The sequence below is a fragment of the Herpailurus yagouaroundi genome, unplaced genomic scaffold (assembly GCF_014898765.1).
Source record: "Herpailurus yagouaroundi ecotype Mexico unplaced genomic scaffold, PumYag 141, whole genome shotgun sequence".
In the NCBI taxonomy this organism is placed as follows: Eukaryota; Metazoa; Chordata; class Mammalia; order Carnivora; family Felidae; genus Herpailurus; species Herpailurus yagouaroundi.
In genome coordinates, this window is record NW_024412396.1 from 53,755,341 (window position 1) to 53,780,782 (window position 25,442).

The window sequence follows — 25,442 nt, forward strand, 5'->3', positions numbered from 1 at the left end:
ATTTTACTGTTTTGTATGGAGTTCCACTTTTATAACACCCAGCATAACACTAAGTGTAGGTGTTTAAGAAATACAAATTTAATTTTTGGGTACTCCTTATTTTTATTTTGCTGAAAAGTCTTGAGTTAGTTAAAAAAGAAGAAAGAAAGAAAAAAAAAAGACACTAGCAGGGACTCTTAAACTAAAGCCCTTACCTAGTCATCACATGGATTTCTGTTCATTAAATTGATGGCTCTTGTACTAATCATGCTGCCTATTGACTGAAAAAAAATTTTTATACTAGAAATCACAAGAGTAAAACACAACTCAGAAGCTAAAAGGACATAAAGGCAGACAGGTAGAAATGAAAGTTAGATGAAAACAAAGCCTAATTTGAGTGATATCTTTAGCTTATAAACAAAATAACTTTAACAACCATAAGGTTTTGAAAAAATGTTACCATTAAGTTCATCTTTTGCTCTCTACATGATATAATAAAAGCAATGGACATTTCTCCCTTATGAGAATTGTCAGGATAGATGTACTACTTTCTTAACAACAACAACAATGAAAGTCAAATCTAAAAATAGGCTTCATTATTCCAATTAATGTCAAAACTTGACCAGGAAGCTTTCCTAATGCTCCCACTAAAAGTACCCAAATCTGGGCCCATATTTCTTATCATTTGAGAAACTCAAATCCATTTACTTCTAAGTTCTCTACGTTCAGTCACTGTCACTTTCAGAAGGTCTATAGAATGTCCCCACAACCTTCTATGATTCCCCATAGCCTTATTCTGACATTTAATATCATCCAAAATATAGTCACAGTCATTCATACAATATTGTTTTTATCCGAAATGTAGTCATCAAATGATTCAAACAAACCGTACCTTTCTTTACTACCTGAATATTCTGGGTCATTTTGCTTTTGATCTCTATCTGGAATGATAGCCTGTCTCCTACTTCCTACCATAGAAACCCAATTTATCCCTTGAAGCTTAATGTTCTTAATGTATCCAACCACTAACTGAGTTTTTTTTTTCCTCTTTAAATTATTCTCCTTCTATCCCAAGGATTTTATTTTATTTTATTATTATTTTTTTTAATATATGAAATTTATTGTCAAATTGGTTTCCATACAACACCCAGTGCTCATCCCAAAAGGTGCCCTCCTCAATACCCATCACCCACCCTCTCCTCCTTCCCACCCCCATCAACCCTCAGTTTGTTCTCAGTTTTTAACAGTCTCTTATGCTTTGGCTCTCTCCCACTCTAACCTCTTTTTTTTTTTCCTTCCCCTCCCCCATGGGTTTCTGTTAAGTTTCTCAGGATCCACATAAGAGTGAAACCATATGGTATCTGTCTTTCTCTGTATGGCTTATTTCACTTAGCATCACACTCTCCAGTTCCATCCACGTTGCTACAAAAGGCCATATTTCATTTTTTCTCATTGCCACGTAGTATTCCATTGTGTATATAAACCACAATTTCTTTATCCATTCATCCGTTGATGGACATTTAGGCTCTTTCCATCATTTGGCTATTGTTGAGAGTGCTGCTATAAACATCGGGGTACAAGTGCCCCTATGCATCAGTACTCCTGTATCCCTTGGATAAATTCCTAGCAGTGCTATTGCTGGGTCATAGAGTAGGTCTATTTTTAATTTTCTGAGGAACCTCCACACTGCTTTCCAGAGAGGCTGCACCAATGTGCATTCCCACCAACAGTGCAAGAGGGTTCCCGTTTCTCCACATCCTCTCCAGCATCTATAGTCTCCTGATTTGTTCATTTTGGCCACTCTGACTGGCATGGGGTGATATCTGAGTGTCATCCCAAGGATTTTATACTCTTTATGATATTTTTAATATTATACCTTAAAGTTTTGCTGTTTATTTTTTGGTTTTTGTTTCTCAAGGGTGAGTTACATTTGTAAATTTCCTTTCTGGATTATTTCTACTTTGAAACAAGAATTGGATTTTACTCATCTTTATAACAATGGCAGCTCTCCTAAAACTATTAAAGTAAATATTTGTGTTGACTCCTTTTCCAGATTTTTAAACTATTCCTAGACATATCTGAATTTTCGAATAGTAGAAAGAACATTACAAAAGCTGAGGGATGCTGGCTTAGTTGAATAATCTCTTGTGTAGGATCATGACTGTGGTTACTGTTCAAATTGTGGCAATACAAGGACTTGCTCAGTGGGCTTCTGTCTGATTTCTGTAATCAGGAAATAAGTCACAGCAAATGTATCTGTTCATTCATTTCGGCACCCCCCCCCAACATTGTAAGCACCTATTATGTCCTACATTTAGCAAAAAAAAAAAAAAAAAAAAAGACAAAGTCACACATATTTTTGTACATTTATCTTTGGTTTAACAGACACAAAACAAAAACCAAAATCCTTTCCAAAATGGTGTAATCCACTTAACTCTGAAACCCAGAAGTTTCTATTCTTTCTCTTTTATCCTCAATGGTCTTATTTTGCACTGTTTGAATCTATAAGTTGCTACATGTCCCTTTGAACACAGGCAAAGGACAAGTAGTGAACATTAATACTACATCTGCCAATACTCATCATCTAAATGTCTCAAAAGTCCTCCAGATCATATCAACACCTACAAAAAGCACTCTGAGCTATATCCTGCTCTATTTGGAAACAGAATGATGAATAAACTAATCTCAAGCTTTTTTGTTTGTTTGTTTGTTTGTTTTTGCTTACTTTTATGAAATATCAAGAATTTGGGCACTGAGCACGTGTAGTCATTAATGGTCCCACAGCACAAATTGCTGAAAACGAGATGCTCATAACCCAGACACCTTGGCCTAACTCCAAAGAAAGTAATTACATTCAGTCTACCTGAAATTACCAGTGCAGTGAGAACTGGAATCAGGTGTTGTATCCTGCTTAGCTGAACTATTATGCAACATCATTGTACAGCAATAAAACAGCTGCTACATTTGACTCACTTCTACTTTCTCCCAGTTTGGGCAACTAAAATGGCTCTGTACAAAATTTTTTGAATGAGAAATTAGACAGATAAGACCTACGGATTCTTCCTTCTTTTTCCAAGAACTAGGAATTTTGATACCAAGAGAATTTATTGATGGGGTTATATCATCTCAACATTAGAAAGAACCTGGTTGCAAAATAGCTTAGACATGTTCAAAATCACCATTAGGAAGTCATTTTTCATCATCTCTATCAGCAAAGAAAAAGATTAATAGCATGGTCTATAAAGATCCTCTAGTTTAGTTTCTTTAACAACAAAAATTTAGGGATGCCTGGGTGGCTCAGTCAATCGAGTGTCCTACTCTTGATTTCAGCTCAGGTTATGATCCCAGGGTCGTGGGATCAAGCCTTGTGTCAGGCTCCAATACTGCTCATGGAGACTACTTGAGATTTTCTCTCTCTCTCTCTCTCTCTCTCTCTCTCTCTCTCACACACACACACACACACACACACACACACACACATACTCTCTCTCTCTCTCTCTCTCTCTCTCTCCCTCCCTCCTGTTCCCTCTGCTCCTCTTTCCCTCTCATGCTCTCTCACTCTCTAAAAACAAACAAACCCAACAATAAAAATTTATACTCCTGTATTGAAACACTTCTCATTATTGTTTAACCAATGATCAGAAACCCAGTGAATGAGGCATCATGATGTCTGCTATAGGTGGCTCTTAGTAGCATCACAGTTCCTTCATTTTTTATTTGTTTGTTTTCAGGCCAGGATAGGTTTATTAATTCCTAGAATTATAAAACTTTTATGTATTTTACTGAGTGTCATTTATTATTTAGATAATTTGGTAAACTACAACAGGAAGAACTTGTAACACCGTTCCTCATTCCTAGATATTTATTTTCTTTTTCACAAGCTGCAAATGAAATTGGCTAAGTCTTTGGGCTTATTGATAAAAGATCAAGAGAAAACGAGACAACATCCATCAAAGGGAATAATTAATAATTGCAAGCACTTATTGGGGAACTTACCAGGATTAAAGATAAATAATTTGCCTAATTTCATAGTTAAAAAGTGATAGAATCAAAATTTAAGGAAGGCAGTTCCATAATATAGATGGTGGGGAAATATCCAACAGCACAGTAGCATAGGATAAAAACAAAATTTATGAAATACTGGGACGGAAACAAAGCAAATTTCTCAAGTCCTTTGTAAATAAAACTAGCATTAAATTTTAATCTCAATTTTTAAAAGGCCAAAAGGGCTATTTAAGCATATAAAATAATAATCATTGATCTGCCAAAGTTTCAAGTATAAGGCCACTTGCTTGAACAACTATGATTCCAGATGGTTTGATCAAGCACAGACTATCTTAATCAAGACATTCAAGTAACTTATATTGTTTTGATGCTTGGCTTTAAACAAAAAATAAAAAAAAAACAGAGGGGTAAACAAGAATTTATAAAAACAATCTTTCTAGCGAGTGTTTCTTTATTACTGTGAACTAATCAGTAATACTTAGAATAATATGAGGAGACCAAGAGCACCTGTTTATCACAAAAGGGTTCATTTAGGTTCACTTTTCTTCACTGAGACATTAAAGTGACTAAGCAAATATAATCAAACACTTTTGTTTGAATTTTGTAGAGAATCCAATATGTATTTCCTCTGGGGTTCTTTTTTATTCCTTTTGTTGTGGTTGTTTAACTCTTAGTTGTCTAGAAAATTCATTAGATAGGACAACTTACTTCTTGGGCATCACGATTAATTTAGGGTTTGTTGTGTTACTCAGTGAAGGAGAATCGGATAGTAAGCTACTAATCCCAGAAAGGAATTTTATTTTATTTTTAAAAATTTATATATATATTTGGGGGTGGGGAGAGACAGAGGCAGAGAGAGAGGGGGGCAGAGGATCCAAAGCAGGCTCTCTGCTGATAGCAGAAAACCTGATGCAGGCTCAAACTCATGAACCCTGAGATTGTGACCTGAGCCAAATTTGTATGCTTAACCAACTGAGCCCCCAGAAAGGAATTTTAAAGTATACTCTCTTCTCACAAGGGGCTGGATGGGGGAGAGGTTTTTTGAAGGAGTGATGCTTCTTTTATCTTCTATGTCAAGTATGACAAAACCTCTCATGAATGTTTGCAATTACTGAAATTGCTCTCTTAGTTTCTAAGGTAGTGGCTTATAAAATTTGGAGTGTGTCAGAATCATCAAAGAATTTGTTAAAACAGATTGTTGGGCCCCACCTCCAGAATTTCTGATCCCTACTTATAAAGTAAGACCAAGGATTTATATGCCTGACACATTCCCCAGTGATGCTGATACCTCTGGTCTGCAGACAATACCTTTGTGAAACACTTTCCTAAGGTACATGGAGGCATCCTTTTGCCAGACTCACCCCTTTGAAATCTGTAGTAGACACTTTTTTCCCCCTACTTAACACCCTCTCTCTCTCTCATTGTGCCACACTTTCCAGAAACTCTAACCACACAGCTTCCACAGTACTAGTATGACTCCATAGACAGTCATCAGGGTGGCTCGTCCAAGACTATGCGATTGTTCTAAATTCTGCTGGTCAGGGCATTTCCCTGAGATTTTTTTTTTTTTTCAATTTTAGACTGGACATGTGAGAATCTTTCTCTCTGGTGCAATAAGCCCAAGGTTTGAAACATATCAGCTCTTGGTATCCATATTTCCTTCATGTGGTGAAATGTAGACTGTAGGACAGAGGATAAAGTAATGTGCAGTGAGAAGCAGACATGAGAGACCAAAGAAAAGCACTGGAGGGTTGAGTTCCAGCTGTTTGTGAAGTATCATTGCACTTCTATCTTTCCTGTTTGGATAAATCAAGTATCTTAGTGACCTGCCAGAGAAATTGTGTTTTCTCCTAGCCAGCCAGAACTGACTTTTTATTACTCACCACTAGAAAGGTAACAGCCCTTTTATCTGTACTTCTCAATGCATGCAAGTTTATTTCTCTTAAGGAGTTAAGATGATATAGAACCAGATAGCAAATCACCTGTATTTTGTATATAATTAAACTATTTGTAGAAACACATCACAGATCATTTGAAGAAGAAACCATGTTTCTAATTACAAGATGTAAAAGGAACAAATGCTCATGTCCATATATGGACTATCCAAGGTTGCCATGGCTATCTGGAAACTTGGACCTAATATAAGTCTCCAGCCGGCAGCCAGACCACCAGGAACCGGAAGAACTATTTCAGAACAAGATGTCCATGTGCTTCAGCAGCCAAGATCACATATATGGCTCCTAGAACTTGGCTTGTTCTTCACTTTGAGGTTCTCCAGTGACCAACTCCTCCCAGTTTAACCAAGACTATCCTGGTTTTAAAAATGAAAGCCCTATATCCCAGGAATCCTTTCACTCCTGAACAAACCAAGACAGTTGGGAAAAATACATTGAACACACTGTTTACTGAAGCAGTGATTCTTTGACCCTTTCTTTGGAAAAAACTGATCTTTCAAAATGGAAGCTGAATAAGAAAACCTGATGATCTTGGTTGCAAGAGAAAAGGAGATGTAATAATATATCCTCCCATTGAAGAACATCAGCAAATCCTAAGTATCTACTCGGCACATTATTGATCTGCACCCATATTATTTTAAGTATTTTTTTCCATATTGAAGACCAGACTTCACAAACTTGGCCTTTTCTTTTTTAACATTTATCTATCACAGTTGAAAAAAGCATCTTAATCTAGACTGGTCAATGCTAAACTGTGTCAAAGCTGAAGATGTTGATGTATTTTCTAGACTCTTCCTAGTCTACTCCATTTTTATTAGCAAATTCACCTTAATATATAAATGGGTGATAATGTGTTACCCCTAAGGTATTATTTGATTTTTAATACAAGACTCTTATGAATACCTTAATCTCAAGGAAATTTCTGTTACTGAATTTATGAGTCATTAATTGACCCAAACCACATTAGTGTTCATTTTGAACAATACTATATTAAATTTGTTACATTACATTGTAATCCAATTATCATTTAACCAGATGTATCAGGTCCTCTCAGAGATACCTATGTACAGAGTTAGAATTAAACATCTGCTGAAGAAATAAAAATATGCCAATATGACCATTTTGGACATAGAAGCTTTTGGCAAATAATTCAGGTTTGTATACCCCAAGTTACCCACAGCCTCTGGGTTAACAGAAAGCAATGACTTTATATTTCAACCAGAAACTCATCTTTTTCCTCCTCTTTCTCCAATTTTCAAGAATGTCACTATTATTCTTCTACCTTCCTAGGCTTGAAAACTTGGAGTCTTTCACTTTCCATGTCCACAAATCACTGGTCTTGTAAATGTCTTATGGTTATCTCTCTGGTGCTACTATCTTGGTTCAGGTGATAGTAACTTCACACTAGAGTTTCATAATAACCTCCTCTCTTGAGATCCTCCCCTGTTTCTCCAGTCTTAAAAAAAATTTTTTTAATGTTTATTTATTTTTGAGACAGAGAGAGACAGAGCATGAATGGGGGAGGGTCACAGAGAGAGGGAGACACAGAATCTGAAACAGGCTCCAGGCTCTGAGCGGTCAGCACAGAGCCCGACGCGGGGCTCGAACCCACAGACCGTGAGATCATGACCTGAGCCCAAGTCGGACACTTAACCGAGCGAGCCACCCAGGCGCCCCTGTTTCTCTAGTCTTTAATCCATTTTGACATTATCACAATACTAATTTTCCTAACGTGTCATTTGACCATCCTAACTATGTGTGGCACAACATTAGTGATCTCTATCTCATGAATTTAAAAGATGCATATGAAACAGTTACTATTTATAAGATATTTTCAATAGTAATCAAAATGAAACTATATTGTTTGTGGCAGTTTTAATATAAATTCATCCCTGATATCTGAATCTGAAGTGTTCTAGCATCCAGCATAGGTTTCATATCTCTCATGTGACATACTTACTACTGAACTTTTGACAATTTCTAGGAATCAGTACCATGTGCTACATTCTGATTCACAGAGAATAATAAACTTGTGGTAATAGACCCAGCCTCCCAAGATCTTGTTCCCGTTTTTCATAAATGCAAAACTCCACAGCTGCCAGTCTCATGAATTAGCCCAGTATGGAGTTCTAATTTTTCCATGTGTTTTTTCTCTTGAAAAATGCCACTTATATTCATTTAAGAAATCACAAAGTAAAAAGGCAACATCATATAAAATTAACTGCAACAAAACCTAACTAGGGAAACAAATATTTATAAAAATGAATAAAACTTCTGGACAATTTTAAACAAATGTGAATCTCGAATCTCAATAACCAAGAAAACTTGAGCTGTAGAGCTTAGCACTCTGTCAGGCATTCCAAGGAATAGTGAAGTGTCTCTATCAAAGGGAGGTTACAATAGCTTGATGAACAAAAATAAGAGGCAGAAAATAAAAGGCAATCCAAAGCCAAGCACCGAAGTATATGGTGCAAATATAATTGCCACAGGTCATCCATGAAGGTGAGGTAAGAGAGCCTTTACTAGCCTCAGAAATGACTTTTTTGGAATAGCTATTCGTTGTTCTAAATCTTGATATATAGACAAAAGGAAGTTAGGTAGAGAATAGCAAAAGTAATTTGGTTGAAGGAAATAGAAGCAGGTAAGAAAGACGTGACTACTCGATGTTGCAGAAGGGGAAAGAAGCATGCCAAACTGAGGTTTCAAGGATGGGCACAATCCACCAGGAAAAGAAGTGGGAAAAGGATATTCCACAGGAAGGGTATGAACATGGAGCGATGCAAAAGGGTTTTACTTAGAGTATTGCCAGGCGTATAGATGACTAAAGCCCATGATGATAAGAGAAGGCTTAGAAGTGAGATTTATTTGAAGTGCATAAAATGTAGGGTTGCCATCGTTATCAGTAAAAATCATGACACTCAGTTTATACCTGCACCTTGCTCAGTTACCATGACTGTTGTGGGAAAGGCATGACCAGGCAGTGTTCCACACCTGGAAAGTACCAGACTGATAGATCAGTACCCTAAGAGAAAATCTAAAGCACTGGCTCAGAGGCAATATCCAGGAAGGATGGGGAGTCATTCTCTAGAAAAAAATATATGCACTATATCAAAGGTCTTTATATGGTACTATGTCCCTAGGAGGTAAACATAAATTGGTCCAGAAACCAAGGGACAGTAGTAGGTATGTCCCACTCAGAGTTACTTCCAATGACCCACTGAGGGACTTGATGCTTTTCATCCTCACAGCTTAAAAGCTCTTTTTCTCAAAAATAACATATTTTTGCTTAATCATCTATAGCAAATGTTTATATAATGATTGTCATTTTGTACCAACAAGAAGTAACAATGCATTCAGCAAAAGAAATGGAATGAGAAAGGAATTGAGTTTCTTTTCTTACCTCTTCCTTCTTCTAGAGGTCACCTGGATCATGGCCTTTTTCTGCATTTCTCCAACCTCTCCTTCCATAATAACCTCTTCAACTCTGTGCCTCTTGACTCCACTGCTTCCCTGTTATAAAGACCCTTGTGATTACATCAAACCCACCTGGATGAACCAGATACTCTCTCCATCTGAATATCCTTGACTCATTACATTTCCAAATTCCCTTTTGCTGTGTAAGGTAACATATTCACAGGTTTCAAGAATCAGAACACTGATATTTTGGGAGGCATTCTATCCACTACACTAAACCTCAGTTTTCTCATCTGCAAAGTGGAGATAATAAAAGAAATTGCCTGTTAGGATCGTTATGGGGATAAGAAGTCTATCTATAGCTCTTAGCAGAATATCTGACATATAATAATTATGGCCAATGTTATTGTGTCCTTACAAACATTATTTAACTGAGGCTATGATATAAATAGTGTTCCCCCATTTATATCCTAGTTAGATAAACTATATCCATAGCATTTTTAGCCATGACTTCTGGAGCTTTATCAATGGTGACACAGAAAGTGCTTCCGTAGTTCCAAGGTACTTCTAGTATGCCTGTGGCTTTGGCAGAGTGAAAGATTTCAACTGGTACATCTTATTACATGGGTGGTCGAGTTATTGAACTCTATTGACAAAGGGCTGGATTTTCCAGCAAGATGGAGCTTCATTAAAATTCTGCAGAGACTGAAAATTCAATAATCTTTCTCACAAAGCACTGCATGAGCAGGGCTGATTAGGCAATTCCTTTCTCATTCCATTTCTTTTGCTAAAAGCATTGTTACTTCTTGTTTGGTACAAAAAGACAATCATTAAATGAGCATTCTCTATAGGTGATTAAGCGGAAAGTTTTAAAGGTGTGCTGACTCCTTTCTCAAGGCCTAATTGAGGGCTTGAAAGGGGAGGGGAGAAAAAAAAAAACAAAACAAACACGATTACCGTATTCTGGACTGAAATATGGAAAGCATCATGACGCTAATAAATACTTGGCAGATTTTTCTTTTAGACTCTAGCTCTTCCTCTTATTTATCAAACTTGCTTTTCCCCCACCAACCCACTTCCTCACTTTTCCCCTGCCTGACCCTCTTTCACTCTTCTTTTTCCAGAAGAGTTAACTCATGGTGGACATAATACACAATTGTGCCCAATGAGCCTTATATTTTCCTGATTAAATCCACTGTAATTACTGGACTTGAGAGCAGATAACACACAAGTACCTATCTTTCTAGCCCCACTTAATATCTAATAATGATTGCATCAATAGAGTAGTGTGAGAAACCTGGGTTGCCACATGTAAGTAGAATTTTAGGATAAAACTAAGGAACTCTTCCCTTTCATTCATATATAAACTCTCTCTCTCAATCCTCTTTTCTCTATTTGATTTTCCATCCTGACAGAAACAGGCTTTGTCACAGTAGTTTTCTCTGTAGAATATAACTAACCTGGCTTTGCCATAGCGCATTTTTTAAAATATGTTTTGTTCACCGGTATATAGGAGAATGGCAAGCATGTAGTTGTTAAATATTTGATTAATACATTAATTAATTAATTAATTAATTAATCAACATTGAGGGCAATAACAAATGAGATCTGCCCTGTTCATGTCCTCTCTATAACAATAACTTGATGGGGGTCTCCTGGGTGGCCCAGCCAATTAAGCATCCACTTTCGGCTTAAGTCATGATCTCAACAGTTCATGAGTTCAAGCTCAATATCGGGCTCTCTGCTGTCAGCGCAGAGCCCATATCGGGTCCTCTGTCCCCTCTCTCTATGTCCTTGCCCCACTCACTCTCACTCTCTCAAAAGTAAATGAACTTAAAAAAAAAATAACTTGATGGGATTCTTTAACTTGAGTCTTTCTAAAAATAGGAAAAGTATTCATTGAAAATATCAATCTATGCTATGAGAAAATAAAGCTAAATGTGTGCAACTATCTATTATTTTATGCTTAATTATATTTAAGAAAAATGTAAATAATATTGACTGAGGTTCTGATGAAAGATTTTCATTTCTCTTAGTTAAGGGAGCCCTTGAATGCTCCTGACTAGGTATTCCTAAGAATATTCTTTCTAATCCAGTCCAAATTTCTCATCTTGCACCATCAAAATCCTGCTGGTCTTCTTAAGTTTGAGCCACTCTGTCCTTGTCCCAAAACAACTTGCTCTAGGATGTCACTTTTTCACATCAGCCCTTCATCCTTAATATTTCATGAACTAGGCTAAAGAGCAGATATCAAGTAGCAGGACTTTACCCATTTTATAAAAAGAATGTTTTCATTCCAGCCAATTTCCTTTATAAAAATACCTGCTGCACATTACTCATCTGATTAGTTTCCAGAAGGCTCTAGGCATTACTCACTGGCCTGAGCATCATCAATGTCCTGCCTGTGTCTTGCCTATGTCTCTGCAATGGAAAGGGTATTTTATTCTGCTCCCTTTGGCAGAAAGAGAAACAGGTATGCTCTATATAATTCCCTTTATATCAAACTCCATGGGCATCGCAAAGTATTTGGTTGTATGGGAATTATAAAAAGAACACAAGCCTTATCTGCAGGCTACAGAGCTTGGTCTCCCTTTGTCACGACTTTGCAAATGAAGGGAAGTGTCCCGAATGCAGCATGGGAGACAGAAGAGGGTAAGCACACCCATCCCACCCCTTTCCAGCTCCAGAGCTCCTGACTTATTTTTTATGGGTTGATACTGTGTTCTGTGTGTGGTCTGAGGAGTGGGATGGGATGGACAGTGTGAAATGACTAGAAAAGGCAGTGTCTTCTTTGCAGCAGGCTGGATGAGAGCTCATCGCAGGACAGATGGATGCACTGTGAGCCAAGATATGGAAGTTGCAGGCAGGGCAGATAGACACTGCACTTGAGGATTCACAGACACCATCTCCCCTGCTGAGATGTTGCCTGAAGCAACCAGGAAACTACTTCAGCTGGCAGAGCCCTAGAGGCCAGGCTGGTTCGCTGGGGGCTGGACTTGCTATCTCTGCCTAAAGGCTTCAGGCCAGTGATAACCACAGATGGAAGTGAAGAAAACAGTAACATACACTGTAGGTATCAGCAGAGTCAAGCACAAAAGAGAACTAATATTCACATAATTTTCATTCAGCCAAGTGAAAAAGCAACAGGAATAGAAAGTCTTATGGCTCCGAAAAACCCAAGCCCCTTCTTCAAGCTCGCTCTTCCTTCCATGTAACTCTGATGCTCTCTGCAAAATCATAAAGTAGACAATCATTGCATTTAGCCCACAAGTTTAGCTCTTTCATTGTATTGGCCCATCTTCCATTCCCACCTTGGAATCCCATACCCTCGTTAAAAGTCCTTTCTCTAACCAAAGATGTAAAGGATCTGTATGCTGAAAACTATAGAAAGCTTATGAAGGTAATTGAAGAAGATTTAAAGAAATGGAAAGACATTCCCTGCTCATGGATTGGAAGAATAAATATTGTCAAAATGTCAATACTACCCAAAGCTATCTACACATTCAATGCAATCCCAATCAAAATTGCACCAGCATTCTTCTCGAAACTAGAACAAGCAATCCTAAAATTCATATGGAACCACAAAAGGCCCCGAATAGCCAAAGTAATTTTGAAGAAGAAGACCAAAGCAGGAGGCATCACAATCCCGGACTTTAGCCTCTACTACAAAGCTGTCATCATCAAGACAGCATGGTATTGGCACAAAAACAGACACATAGACCAATGGAATAGAATAGAAACCCCAGAACTAGACCCACAAACATATGGCCAACTCATCTTTGACAAAGCAGGAAAGAACATCCAATGGAAAAAAGGCAGTCTCTTTAACAAATGGTGCTGGGAGAACTGGACAGCAACATGCAGAAGGTTGAAACTAGACCACTTTCTCACACCATTCACAAAAATAAACTCAAAATGGATAAAGGACCTGAATGTGAGGCAGGAAACCATCAAAACCTTAGAGGAGAAAGCAGGAAAAGACCTCTCTGACCTCAGCCGTAGCAATCTCTTACTCGACACATCCCCAAAGGCAAGGGAATTAAAAGCAAAAGTGAATTACTGGGACCTTATGAAGATAAAAAGCTTCTGCACAGCAAAGGAAACAACCAACAAAACTAAAAGGCAACCAACGGAATGGGAAAAGATATTTGCAAATGACATATCGGACAAAGGGCTAGTATCCAAAATCTATAAAGAGCTCACCAGACTCCACACCCGAAAAGCAAATAACCCAGTGAAGAAATGGGCAGAAAACATGAATAGACACTTCTCTAAAGAAGACATCCGGATGGCCAACAGGCACATGAAAAGATGTTCAGCGTCGCTCCTTATCAGGGAAATACAAATCAAAACCACACTCAGGTATCACCTCACGCCAGTCAGAGTGGCCAAAATGAACAAATCAGGAGACTATAGATGCTGGAGAGGATGTGGAGAAACGGGAACCCTCTTGCACTATTGGTGGGAATGCAAATTGGTGCAGCCACTCTGGAAAGCAGTGTGGAGGTTCCTCAGAAAATTAAAAATAGACCTACCCTATGACCCAGCAATAGCACTGCTAGGAATTTATCCAAGGGATACAGGAGTACTGATGCATAGGGGCACTTGTACCCCAATGTTCATAGCAGCACTCTCAACAATAGCCAAATGATGGAAAGAGCCTAAATGTCCATCAACGGATGAATGGATAAAGAAATTGTGGTTTGTATACACAATGGAATACCACGTGGCAATGAGAAAAAATGAAATATGGCCTTTTGTAGCAACGTGGATGGAACTGGAGAGTGTGATGCTAAGTGAAATAAGCCATACAGAGAAAGACAGATACCATATGGTTTCACTCTTATGTGGATCCTGAGAAACTTAACAGAAACCCATGGGGGAGGGGAAGGAAAAAAAAAAAAAGAGGTTAGAGTGGGAGAGAGCCAAAGCATAAGAGACTGTTAAAAACTGAGAACAAACTGAGGGTTGATGGGGGTGGGAAGGAGGAGAGGGTGGGTGATGGGTATTGAGGAGGGCACCTTTTGGGATGAGCACTGGGTGTTGTATGGAAACCAATTTGACAATAAATTTCATATATTAAAAAAAAAAAAAGTCCTTTCTCACCTTCCTTGAAAAGACCCTGCTCTCAGACTCATGATGGGGAAGAATCGGTGTTCTGGGTGAGCATTTGAAACAGTAGACTAAGTAAAGCAGATTGTCCTCCTCAGTGCAGCTGGGCATCATCCAACCCACTGAAGGCCTGAATATAATACAACTGCAGAAGGACACATTTCCTCTCTGCTTAAACTGCACATCAGTTTTCTCTTACTTTTCAATTCAGACACCATCAGCTTTCCTGGTTCTTAGGCTTGGAGACTGAGCCAGACCCCCAGGTTTCCTGGGTCTCCAACTTTCAGGCACCAGTCATGGTACTTGGTAGCTTCCACAATCATGTGAGCCAGTTCCTCAAATTCCTCATATTCAATCTCTATTTCTACCTATTTCTATACCTATACATCTATATATGTATACATATATGTATATGTATCTTACTGTTCTGTGTCTCTGGACAACCCTAACAAATACCAAATGTGCTCAAATATTTGTTTCTTTCTTAAATATAAAATGCTTGTCTTAACACTATTCATTTATTACACAGAGGCAGTATTATGAGCATTCATTTTCAACAGAATGTTCTGCAGCTATTTCTGAGATTTTCTGCCTTTCTTCTCAGGCTTACCATCATCATCTCTTACTGATATCAGGATGCTTAGCTGCAGTGGAAATAGAGATAATAGGACTACAAAGACATAAAGTAAAGCTTACAACTGTACTTAACCTGAGACCCAATTTTCTCATCCATAAAATTAAAAAAAATCATTGTGGGAATTAGAAAAAAAAATACATGCAATTGTAGCACATAGCAGGTGCTCAAATGGCAAATATTAGCATTATGATAAACAGTGAATTGAAATAATAGTGTGTCTAAAAGGAATTAGGAGCATGATGGATAGTTAAAGCAGTGGAGAGATAATACTGAAGCTCAAAATATAAGAACTTCCATATCTTTCCACTTCCCCATAGCCTTGACTTATCTGTTAAATCTCAATCGTCTCTAAGACATAGCTCAAAATCTCCACCACCAAGAATCCAGAATCAACTCCTGTTGGAATATTACATACCTGTAAAAAGTATGAGATCATGCCATTTGAGACAACATGGATGGACCTAGAGGGTATTATGCTAAGTAAAATAAATCAGAGAAAGACAAATAGCATTTGATTATACTCATAAATAGAATCTAAAAAAATAAAGAAACAAAAAGCAGAATCAGAACTATAAATAGAACAAATTGATGGTTTGCAGAGGGGAGTGGTATTGGAGATAGGGAAAAGTGGGTGAAGAGGAGAGGGAGATATAGGCTTTGAGTTATGGAAAGAATAAATCATGGTAATAAAAGGCACAAGAAGGAATACAGTCAATGATATTGTAACAGCAATGTAATGAGACAGATGGAAGCTACACTTGCGAAGAACACAGCATAAGGTATAAACTAGTCAAATCACTAAGTTGTACACCTGAAACTAATGTTATACTGTGTGTCAGTTTTACCCAAATAAAACAAATTAAAAACTAAAAATTAAAAAACGAATAATTACCACTGTTGTCTCCCAAAGCCTCGAAATTGAGACTCTACACATATTTGATTAAATTCCTCCACAATTTAATAAAGAATTCCATTGCCTGGGGCACCTGGGTGGCTCAGTCGGTTGAGCATCCAACTTCGGCTCAGGTCATGATCTCACAGTTTGCAAGTTCAAGCCCCCATCGGGCTCTGGGTTGACAGCTCAGAGCCTGGAACCTGCTTCAGATTCTGTGTCTCCCTCTGTATGCGTATTCCTCACTAGCACTCTGTCTGTCTGTCTCTCTCTCTTTCTCTCAAAAATAAATAAAAACATTAAAAAAAAGAATTCCATTTCCTATACATAAATTATTTATTTATTTATTTATTTATTTATTTATTAGAAATTAATGGTTGAAGGTAACACCAAAGAGTCACCATTCCTGGAACACCTTGAACTTATCCTTCTATGTGGCTATTATCCCTGTACTCCCCAGAATAAATGAATAAAATAAAAATAACGTGGAAATAATTTTATCCTTTGGAAAATGCAGAAATAATCACACTGTTCCTTGGGATAGGTTTAAGGAGAAAGAGTGGTGGTGAGTGATATTCTAATAAAGAGACATAAATAATGGATAATTGGGAGGTAATTAAGGAAATGGATGCCTGTTTAGAAAGATAAGACTCTAGTGTTATCTATAGATGAGAATGTGTCATCTCAGAGAGGGGTAGAACACAAAAGCAGAAGTACTTTTCTGCATTTAATTCTGAACAATGAGAGAAATCCTAAGATATCAAGGTGGCTGAGAAGCAGGCCTGCTGGCCGTCAACTCAGTATCAAAGGATTGAAGGAATGTCACATAACCAAGCTTTAAGTTCCCTAATGGAATGACTCAAGAGAGGGTGCTTTGAAAAGTGCCCAGCTGCTTCTATGCCCACAGGTGGACACAGCAACTCACTTAAGAGCATATTGATGCTGATAATCATGATGACAGGAAATGCTGAAGACAGTCACACTAGGATATGTAAATGCAAGGCCAAGAGGTACCCACTTTCCTGAAGGAAAGTATAACAAAGACTTCTGTAGCTCGATAAAGATGAACCCACTTGTTTCCCTCTGGTAGGCAGAACTCAGGGAGAGGGTGGATTAATATATATAAATACATCAGGGCTTTCTGGGAGGAAACGTAGAGCCAAAACCAGTATGTGCGTGTGTGTTTGTGTTTGTGTCTGTGTGTGTGTTTGTGTGTAGGGAAGGGGGACTGTAGACTAGCATGATCCTAAAGAATGACTGCAGGCAAGATAGGATACCAAGGGTGAATTCATCAAGGGAGAGAAATTCTGGACCAAGCAGCTGAGCTAAACAGTGGCCAACAAGGTTATAAGGAAGGCTGCTTCCAGTACAATCAAAGCCCCTTCGTTCACAGTTGTCCTGGGATGACAGCGACTTGGAGAATTGTGGCTGAGTGTGAAATGGTAGTTTCCCTTATACTCGATGTGATTTAGCCTAAGTCAGGACAGGAAATGTAAGAAATAACTAGTTTCACTCAATGAGTTTGAATCTCCTGGCCAAAATAAGTGGTTTTTCTGACAACTGAGAGTCCTAATTTACAAGAGTGCTAAACCATTCATACCAATTATTGAAGAACCTTGATTAAAAGGATAGTGTGAACAGAGAGGATGTGGTTCTGTGAATAATTGTCTGGTGAGATTATTGTCAATTTGGAACGGTTTATTTACTTAAAAGGTGGTTTATGAGCACTTTGCTCACAGTTATCATTGCTCCATTTTTTAAACTTTATTTTTTATTTTTTAAAATTTACATCCAAATTAGTTAGCATATAGTGAATCATTGCTCCATTTTTAAACATAAACTCACAGTGAAAAACTTATGCCATATCTACTTTATTTCATTTATAGATCACTTATATCCTGGTAAACTAGAGCAGAGCCTTGTTTAGAAGTTCTGTTTCTGAATTTTGGCACAGCATCGACAAGGCACCTCCCACAAAATGCTTGTGGACAAGATGGAGAGATAAGACTGGATAATACTTCAATCAGGTGGTGTGATAATCTGTTTTATCTTCATATTTGTTTTGTTCAATGTTTCATAATTAATAATCACACTAATAAGAATAGTAACACCTAACTTTTACTGAGTTTTTATACTGTTCCAGATGACACAAGGTTGTGTGTACTTTCTTGCTTGATCTCAAAACTTTGTAAGATACATGTTAACATTACTTCCCTTTTAAATGAGGCAATGGAGAATTAGAGATTTTCAGTCACAGTTAAGTAGCAAAACAGCAGTGATGGTTCACTCCAATGCTTTTTTTTTTTTTTTTAATGCTAGAGAAATCTTAGAAATAAAAGGAAGACACGGATTCCACCAACAGACAATGATAATAGACATATCAAAAACTTGTGGAAAACTTACAGGCTATTTTTGACTAGCAAATTTAGAAAAGTAAGAAAATAAAGACTGGGACACAAGTAGGTATTTCAAGCCATTTGCTTGTGGTGCCTTATAAGATAATCAGTGGCTGCCAACGTAGTGGAAGAAACACACAGCAGTGAACCAGACCCTTGGGGCAGGTGTCTAAGGGCCAACAGTAGGGTAGTTCCAAAACCATGCAGGAATGAGGAGTTGATGAAAATAGGTACAGCTAACCAGTTCTTAAGAATTCACTTCTCCTTTCAGATCAAAGCCTTCAAGGCTAGTGTTATACTACAAGGAAGCTACCTCCTTTCACTGGCTTCCCAAGGTTAAGAAGATGAATCCATGACCAGAAGAATTACATGGCAGAGTGACAGCAAATGGGAGCAATAAACAAGGATCTCTACTATCGGGACTTTTCATTCCTTATTCTTACTGGGTTCTAACACAGATGAAAGCTTTTCCCCTAAGTTCTTCTCCAAATCACACTAGCAATCAGAGTAGCCAATGCCCCCAGGGAACATAACTTCCCAGGGTATAATAACTCGACACCAGAGTAGTACAACTACCTCAAAAGGCACACAAGGATTTGGATTATGTATATTCCATCTCAAGTAAAATACTAGAGGTAAGGTGAACCAAAATTTTAAGACACTTCAGGAGATAAGAGAAAACATAATCATTATAAAACAAGAAAACAAAATCATTGCAGAAAAACCCACTAGAAATATTAGGCTTAAAAATTATAATAATTTGATGCCTCTATCTGGGCATGATGTAATAAATAGCATTAATTTTTTCCTTTAATGGTGAACAAGTAGAAAACTCAAATGAATGTCATGCACACACTATTTTCAGACATTTGACAACAGGTCTATGAAAGACTACGAAAAATAAGAGAAGGGGGACCATCTAAGAGAAGGGGAACAAGTGATATAAGCCTGATGATTTCCTTTGATTTCTACCATAAGGCATTTTTCAGACTGTGGCAGGGAGAGCAAAGCAAAATTGAGTTGAATAGCAGGGCTGGAAGCCGAGGCAGTTACAATTTGCGTGATAGATGGCTAGAAATGAGGAATAGCACCAGAAAATGCAAAGGTGTCTACTTTTGTCTTTGTTGAATTTTGAGTTGAGGGTAAAACTCCATGAGTCCAGTCAAAGAACCACCATAAAGAAAACAATTCCCAGAGCTCACATAATATGTAGCAGTGTTCAAGTTTTGGCCCACTAAAATGGAGAAACCTCAATGAAGATTTCAAAATGGCATACTGTATTTGTAGGCTAACCTACACAGGAGCCATAATTCTCAAAGTGTGGTCTATGGAACCCTGGGGGAACCAGAGACCCTTTTAAGGGGGCCATGATATAAAAACTATTTTTACAATAATCAAAAGACATTATTTTCCTTTCTTACTATGTTGACATTTACACTAAAAGTGCAAAAGCAATTGTGGGAAAAGTTACTGATGATTTAGCATTAATCAAGGCTATATTAATTAGTAATTATATTCTTCACCTCAGTGCATGTGTAGTTAAAAAAAAGCAAGTTTCAATTATGGATGTTCTTGATGAAGCTATAAAAGTAATTAAATTTGCTTAATATCCATTCTTGTTTACACATATTTCCTATGCTAGGTGACAAAATAAGATGTACTTCTTATAGCACTTCATATAGCACTTCTTCTGCATACTGAAGTGTGGTGATTGCCTCCAGGAAAGCATTTTTGTAATTGTTTGAGTTACCAGATGAACAAGCCACTTTTTTCATGGGACACAATGTTAGTTGCAGTGTGGAATCTGAAGCCATATAAATGAACTTTTGTACTCTACGAATAGTTGGGAAATTTTTCAAGCTATAAAAACTACAAAAACCGGGGCACCTGGGCAGTTCAGTTGGTTAAGCATCCAACTCTTGATTTCAACTCAAGTCACGATTTCACAGTTCATGAGTTTGAGCCTTGCATCTCCACACTGATGGCATGGATCCTGCTCAGGATTCCCCCTCTCTCTGCCCTTTCCTCACTCCCTCCCTTCCTCCCTCCCTCCCCCTCTCTCTCTCTCTTTCAAAAACAAATAAACTTGGGGCACCTGGGTGGCTCAGGTCAAGATCTCACCTCACATCTGTGAGTTTGAGCCCCGCGTCGGGCTCTGTGCTGACAGCTCAGAGCCTGGAGCCTGTTTCAGATTCTGTGTCTCCCTCTCTCTGACCCTCCCCTGTTCATGCTCTGTCTCTCCCTGTCTCAAAATAAATAAAATGTTAAAAAAATTTTTTTTAAAAATAAAAAAAACAAAAACAAATAAACTTAAAAAAAACCTACAAAAACCTACAGCCAATGTCAATATCACACTGAGTGATAAAACACTGAATTTTTTCCCCTTGAGATCAGGAACAAGGCAAGAGTTCCCACTTTCACCAGTTCTGCTCAACATTCTGCTGGAGGGCTGAGCTACTGCAATAAGGTTAAGAAAAGAGGCATAAATATAAGAGGAAACCAATTTGTTCCTATTTACAAAAGAAATGCTTGTTCACATAGAAAATCACAGGAAATGTCTAAAACAACGCTAGAATAAATCTAGCAATGTTATAGGATACAAGTTTAATATACAAAAAGCAATTATGCTTTTAAATATCATAAAAATTAAATTTAAAATATTAAAACTTGTTTTTTATAGTGCCATAAAACATGATACTTACAAATAAATTGGAAAAGACACTTAAGACCTCTACACTGAAAGCTGTACAACATTACTGAGAAAAATTAAAGATGACCTAAATAAATACAGAGATATGTCATCTTCATGGATTGATTATAAGACTCAATATTAAGGTGGCAATTTGCCCCCAAATGACCTATTAATTTAATTCATTCTTAATACAAATTCCAACAGGCATTTTAGCAACTGCCAAACTGATTCTAAACCTTAGATAGAAATTTAAAGGACATAGAATAACCAAAGCAGTTTTTTTTAAATGTTTATTTATTTTTGAGAGAGAGAACAGAAATGGAAGGGGCAGAGAGAGAGGGAGACCCAGAATCAGAAGCAGGTTCCAGTCTCTGAGCTGTCAGCACAGAGCCCACGTGCTCAAACCTGTGGAGTGAGGGAGATCATGGCCTGAGTTGAAGGTGGTTCCTTAACCAACTGAGCCACCCAGGCACCACCTAAAACAGTTTTTAAGAAGAACAAAATTGGAGGACTCAAAGTATCTGATTATAAGACTTAAATACATAGTTGCTAATCAACACAGTTAAGCATTGGTTAAAAAGAGAAACCCATAGATCTCTGAAACAGAATAGAGTCAAAAATAGAATGCCCACAAATATAAACAATTGAGTTTCAACAGAAGCAACAATTTACAGGGAAAGGAACTTTCAACAAATGATGTTGGATAAACTAAATATTTAAATAATAAAAAATGAATATTAACTCTTATCTTACATGATGCACAAAAATTAATTTGAAATTGATTATAGATCTAAAACCAAAAATATCAAATTATGAAACTTCTAGAAGAAAACAAAAAAGAGTTTTACAATCTTGTGGTATGCAAAGAAAATATTTGTAATAAGAATATATGAAGAATTCTCATAACTCAATAATTAGTTAAAAAATATAATAGAAATATAAACAAAAATATTTAAAAAGGCACTTCACAGAGAAGATAGCCAAGTGATAAAAAACGTACAAGGAAGAGGCTCAAAATCATTAGTAATTAGAGAAACACAAATTAAAACCACAATATAATCTAGAACTAACACTGTTGGAGGAAATGTAAAATGGTATGACTTTAGAAAATGGTTTGACAGCTTCTTAAGAATTTAAACATAATTATCATATGACCAAAGCATTCTGCTGCTAATAATTTACCCAACAGAAATAAAAAATATATTCACCCAAAAACTATTAGGCAAATGCTTATAGAAGCCTTATTTTTAATAGTCCCAAATTGGAACTACCCAAAATGTCCATCAATGGGTGAATGAATAACAGATGTGGTATAACCATGCAATGGAATACTACCCACCAATGGAAAGAAACTATTATATTACACAAGAACATGGATAAATCTCAAAATAATTACACCAAGTAAAAGAAATTTGACAAAAGAGTATGTAAGATATGATTTCATTCATATAAAATTCTAGAAAATGCAAACTAATTTCTGGTCGGTAAGCAGGTCAGTGGTTGCTTAGGGAGCAAAGTAGAAGGACGGATGGATTACAAATAGGCATGAGGAAATGTTTGGAGGGGTAATTAAAACTCAATTACAGTTTTGCAGGTGCTTCCATATGTCAAAACTGATCATGGTGTACTTTTTAAATACTTGGAATGTATTGTCCTTTACACATCAATAAAGTTATAACAAAAATTCAAGGCATACTTTTATCTCTTTCCACTGTAGCATACTAAAAACAATGGCAAGTGCAGTGGTGCTGAGCACCCGTAGCAGCCACCAAAGGGAATAAAATCTTCCCGGGAAGATAGCAGGTTCCAGGTCTAGAGAGGAACTGTGAATGCCGAGCCTAGAACATGTCATCATATCAAAGAACAAGGACGTTATCAAAGTCTACTAGGCTTTCTATCAAGAGGAATTGTGAACTTTGAATTCATAACTCCTCAACAGAAAAACAAAACCCCCCAGGCCTTTAGACCTACTACCAAACTTTAGGAAATGAAGCAGGCAGGCACCACAGGGATACAATTAGCCAAATGCAGCCTCTTGGAAACAACATGGTTTACTCCACACAGCATCAAAACTTAGTTATTCATCCATTCATTTAATCAAGAAGAGGTAAAACAGCAACTACATATTTATCCCTATTTTTTATGTCATGAATGTGATTCAAGCATTATTCTTGTTTTCACAAATGAAAGTGTAATATGTTAAAAAATTTTTTTTATGTTTATTCATTTTTGAAAGACAGAGAGAGACAGAGCACAACTGGGGGTGGAGTGGAGAGAGGGGGACACAGAATCTGAAGCAGGCTCCAAGTTCCGAGCTGTCAGCACAGAGCCCAATGCGGGGCTCGAACCCACAAGATGTGAAATCATGACCTGAGCCAAAGCTGGATGCTCAATCGACTGAGCCACCCAGGCGCGCCGAAAGTGTAATATATTTAAGATGTAGAGCATGGTTGTTTGATTTATGTATATTCTGTGAAAGGATCCCAACCACTGAGTTAATTATCACATCCATTACCTCACATATTTATCTTTTTATTAGTAGTAGTATTATTTTGTTGAGAACACTTAAGTTCTATTCACCTAGTAATTAATTTCAATTATATAATACAGTACTATCAAATATATCATGTTATACATCAGATCCTCAGACCTTGCTTATCTTACAATGGAAAGTTTGTACCCTTTACCAAAATCTCCCTATTTTCCGAATATCTGAGCCCCGGCAACCACTTTTTTACTCTCTGTTTCTATGAGTCTGACTTTTGTTTAAGATACCACATAGAAGGGGGGACTGAGGTGGAAGAGCAGCATGGAATTTTTTTTCCTCTCCCATCCCTGAAATGGAGTCAGAACACCACCAAACCATCTTGCACACTTAGAAAACTGATTTGAGGATTAACAAAACAATCTGCACAACCTGAACCACAGAACTCAGCAGGTATGTGGCGCAGAGGTGAACTGGGGGAGAGAGAAGCCGTGGAGGGTAGGCAGCTGTTTTTGTTTGTGGAGAGAGGATGGATATGGGGGAGAGTACAGGAAAAGCATTCCCCCTGAAAGCAGCTGGAGAGAAAAAGAAAGAATGGACTGAACAAAAAAGGGAGAAAAGATAAAGGAGAAAAGAGAGGGTTTAAATTCCTTTAAGACTTTATAAACAGGGAGAAGGCAGAGTCTGCAACTCTGCAGCTCAATACCTGGCAGTGCTCTGGTGGGAGGGGCAAATCCCCAGGAGCAGACAGCGATGTCCTAAGGGTCCTCAGGCCACATGAGGAAAGGCAGTTCCTCTGCTGGATGGACATTTAGTAGAGGCTGTGTGGCCACCCCAAGTCCTAGTGGACCCCAGAGAACAGCTGCATTCGCTGGTGTTGGAACAAGGACATTAAGGGTGAAGCCTGGTGCCAGGTGTATGGTGTGATTTACCATAATCCCTGAGATGCTGCTGCCACATGAATGTGTGAACTTTTTTCTGGGGTGGACTGGCATCCAGCCATAGTCTCTGATCATGTGCAGCAGCATAGTGGCATGAACGTTCCTGGGGGCAGGCCGGCACCTGGACATTGGTCAGCTCCGGGGGAGGGTCTGAGCATGTCCAAACTGCAGGGTCCTCAGAAGTGAGAGGTTTGGAAACACAGGCCCATCTGACATAAAACTTGAGAGGGACTTCTGCCTGGCAGGCTGACAACTTGGTCATGGACAGTGTAGAAGTGGGGAGTGGAGAAAAGCCAGAGACAAAGGAGGGGTGCTTGATTGCTGGTCAGTGAGGGCAAAGAGTTGTAATGCTAGCGACTGGGAAACTGGGTGACGCCATTTTCATCTCTCACATGCATGTGCATACATGCCTACATGTGCCAAAACATTCCACCCCAGTAAACAAAGCAGCCCCATCTAGTGGCGAATGGAGCCGTTACTCCAAGCCCCACCCAACTGGGCCAGCCAGCTCTAGAGGAACACCACAGGTCTCTCTGCCTACTTAGTTTGTGGATTATAAAGTGCTTCATAGTTTGACTTCTAGGGGAAAGTGGATATAATTTTAATCGTATTTCACTCTGTTCACTGGTCCATCTATTCAAGTTTTTTTCTTTTCTTATTTTTGAATACAGAAAGAGAAAAAATTTGTTTTTATTTTCCATTTTTATAAAAAACATTTTTCTTTATTTTTTTCCAGTATATTTTTTACTTTTTTGTAAATTTTTAAAATTCTATTTTACTTTCATCATTTCATTTAATTCTATATTATTGAGTTCATATTTTTAAATTTTCAAAAGTTTGCCTTTTTTTCTTTTCTTTTTCTTTTCTTTCTCGTTTTTATCTATTCTATCAAGCTTTTTAAACAAACAGTACAAAAACACACGTAGGATCTAGA

General features: G+C 37.7%; 1 long non-coding RNA gene across 1 annotated transcript; it reads left to right on the forward strand.

Moving 5' to 3' along the window:
• The first annotated feature begins 1,686 nt into the window (after window positions 1-1,686).
• Window positions 1,687-25,090, forward strand: LOC121031312 (uncharacterized). Its single transcript, XR_005790664.1, has 3 exons — window positions 1,687-1,808; window positions 18,022-18,026; window positions 25,080-25,090. It is a non-coding gene; the product is annotated as an uncharacterized LOC121031312 (long non-coding RNA).
• Window positions 25,091-25,442: the final 352 nt, after the last annotated feature.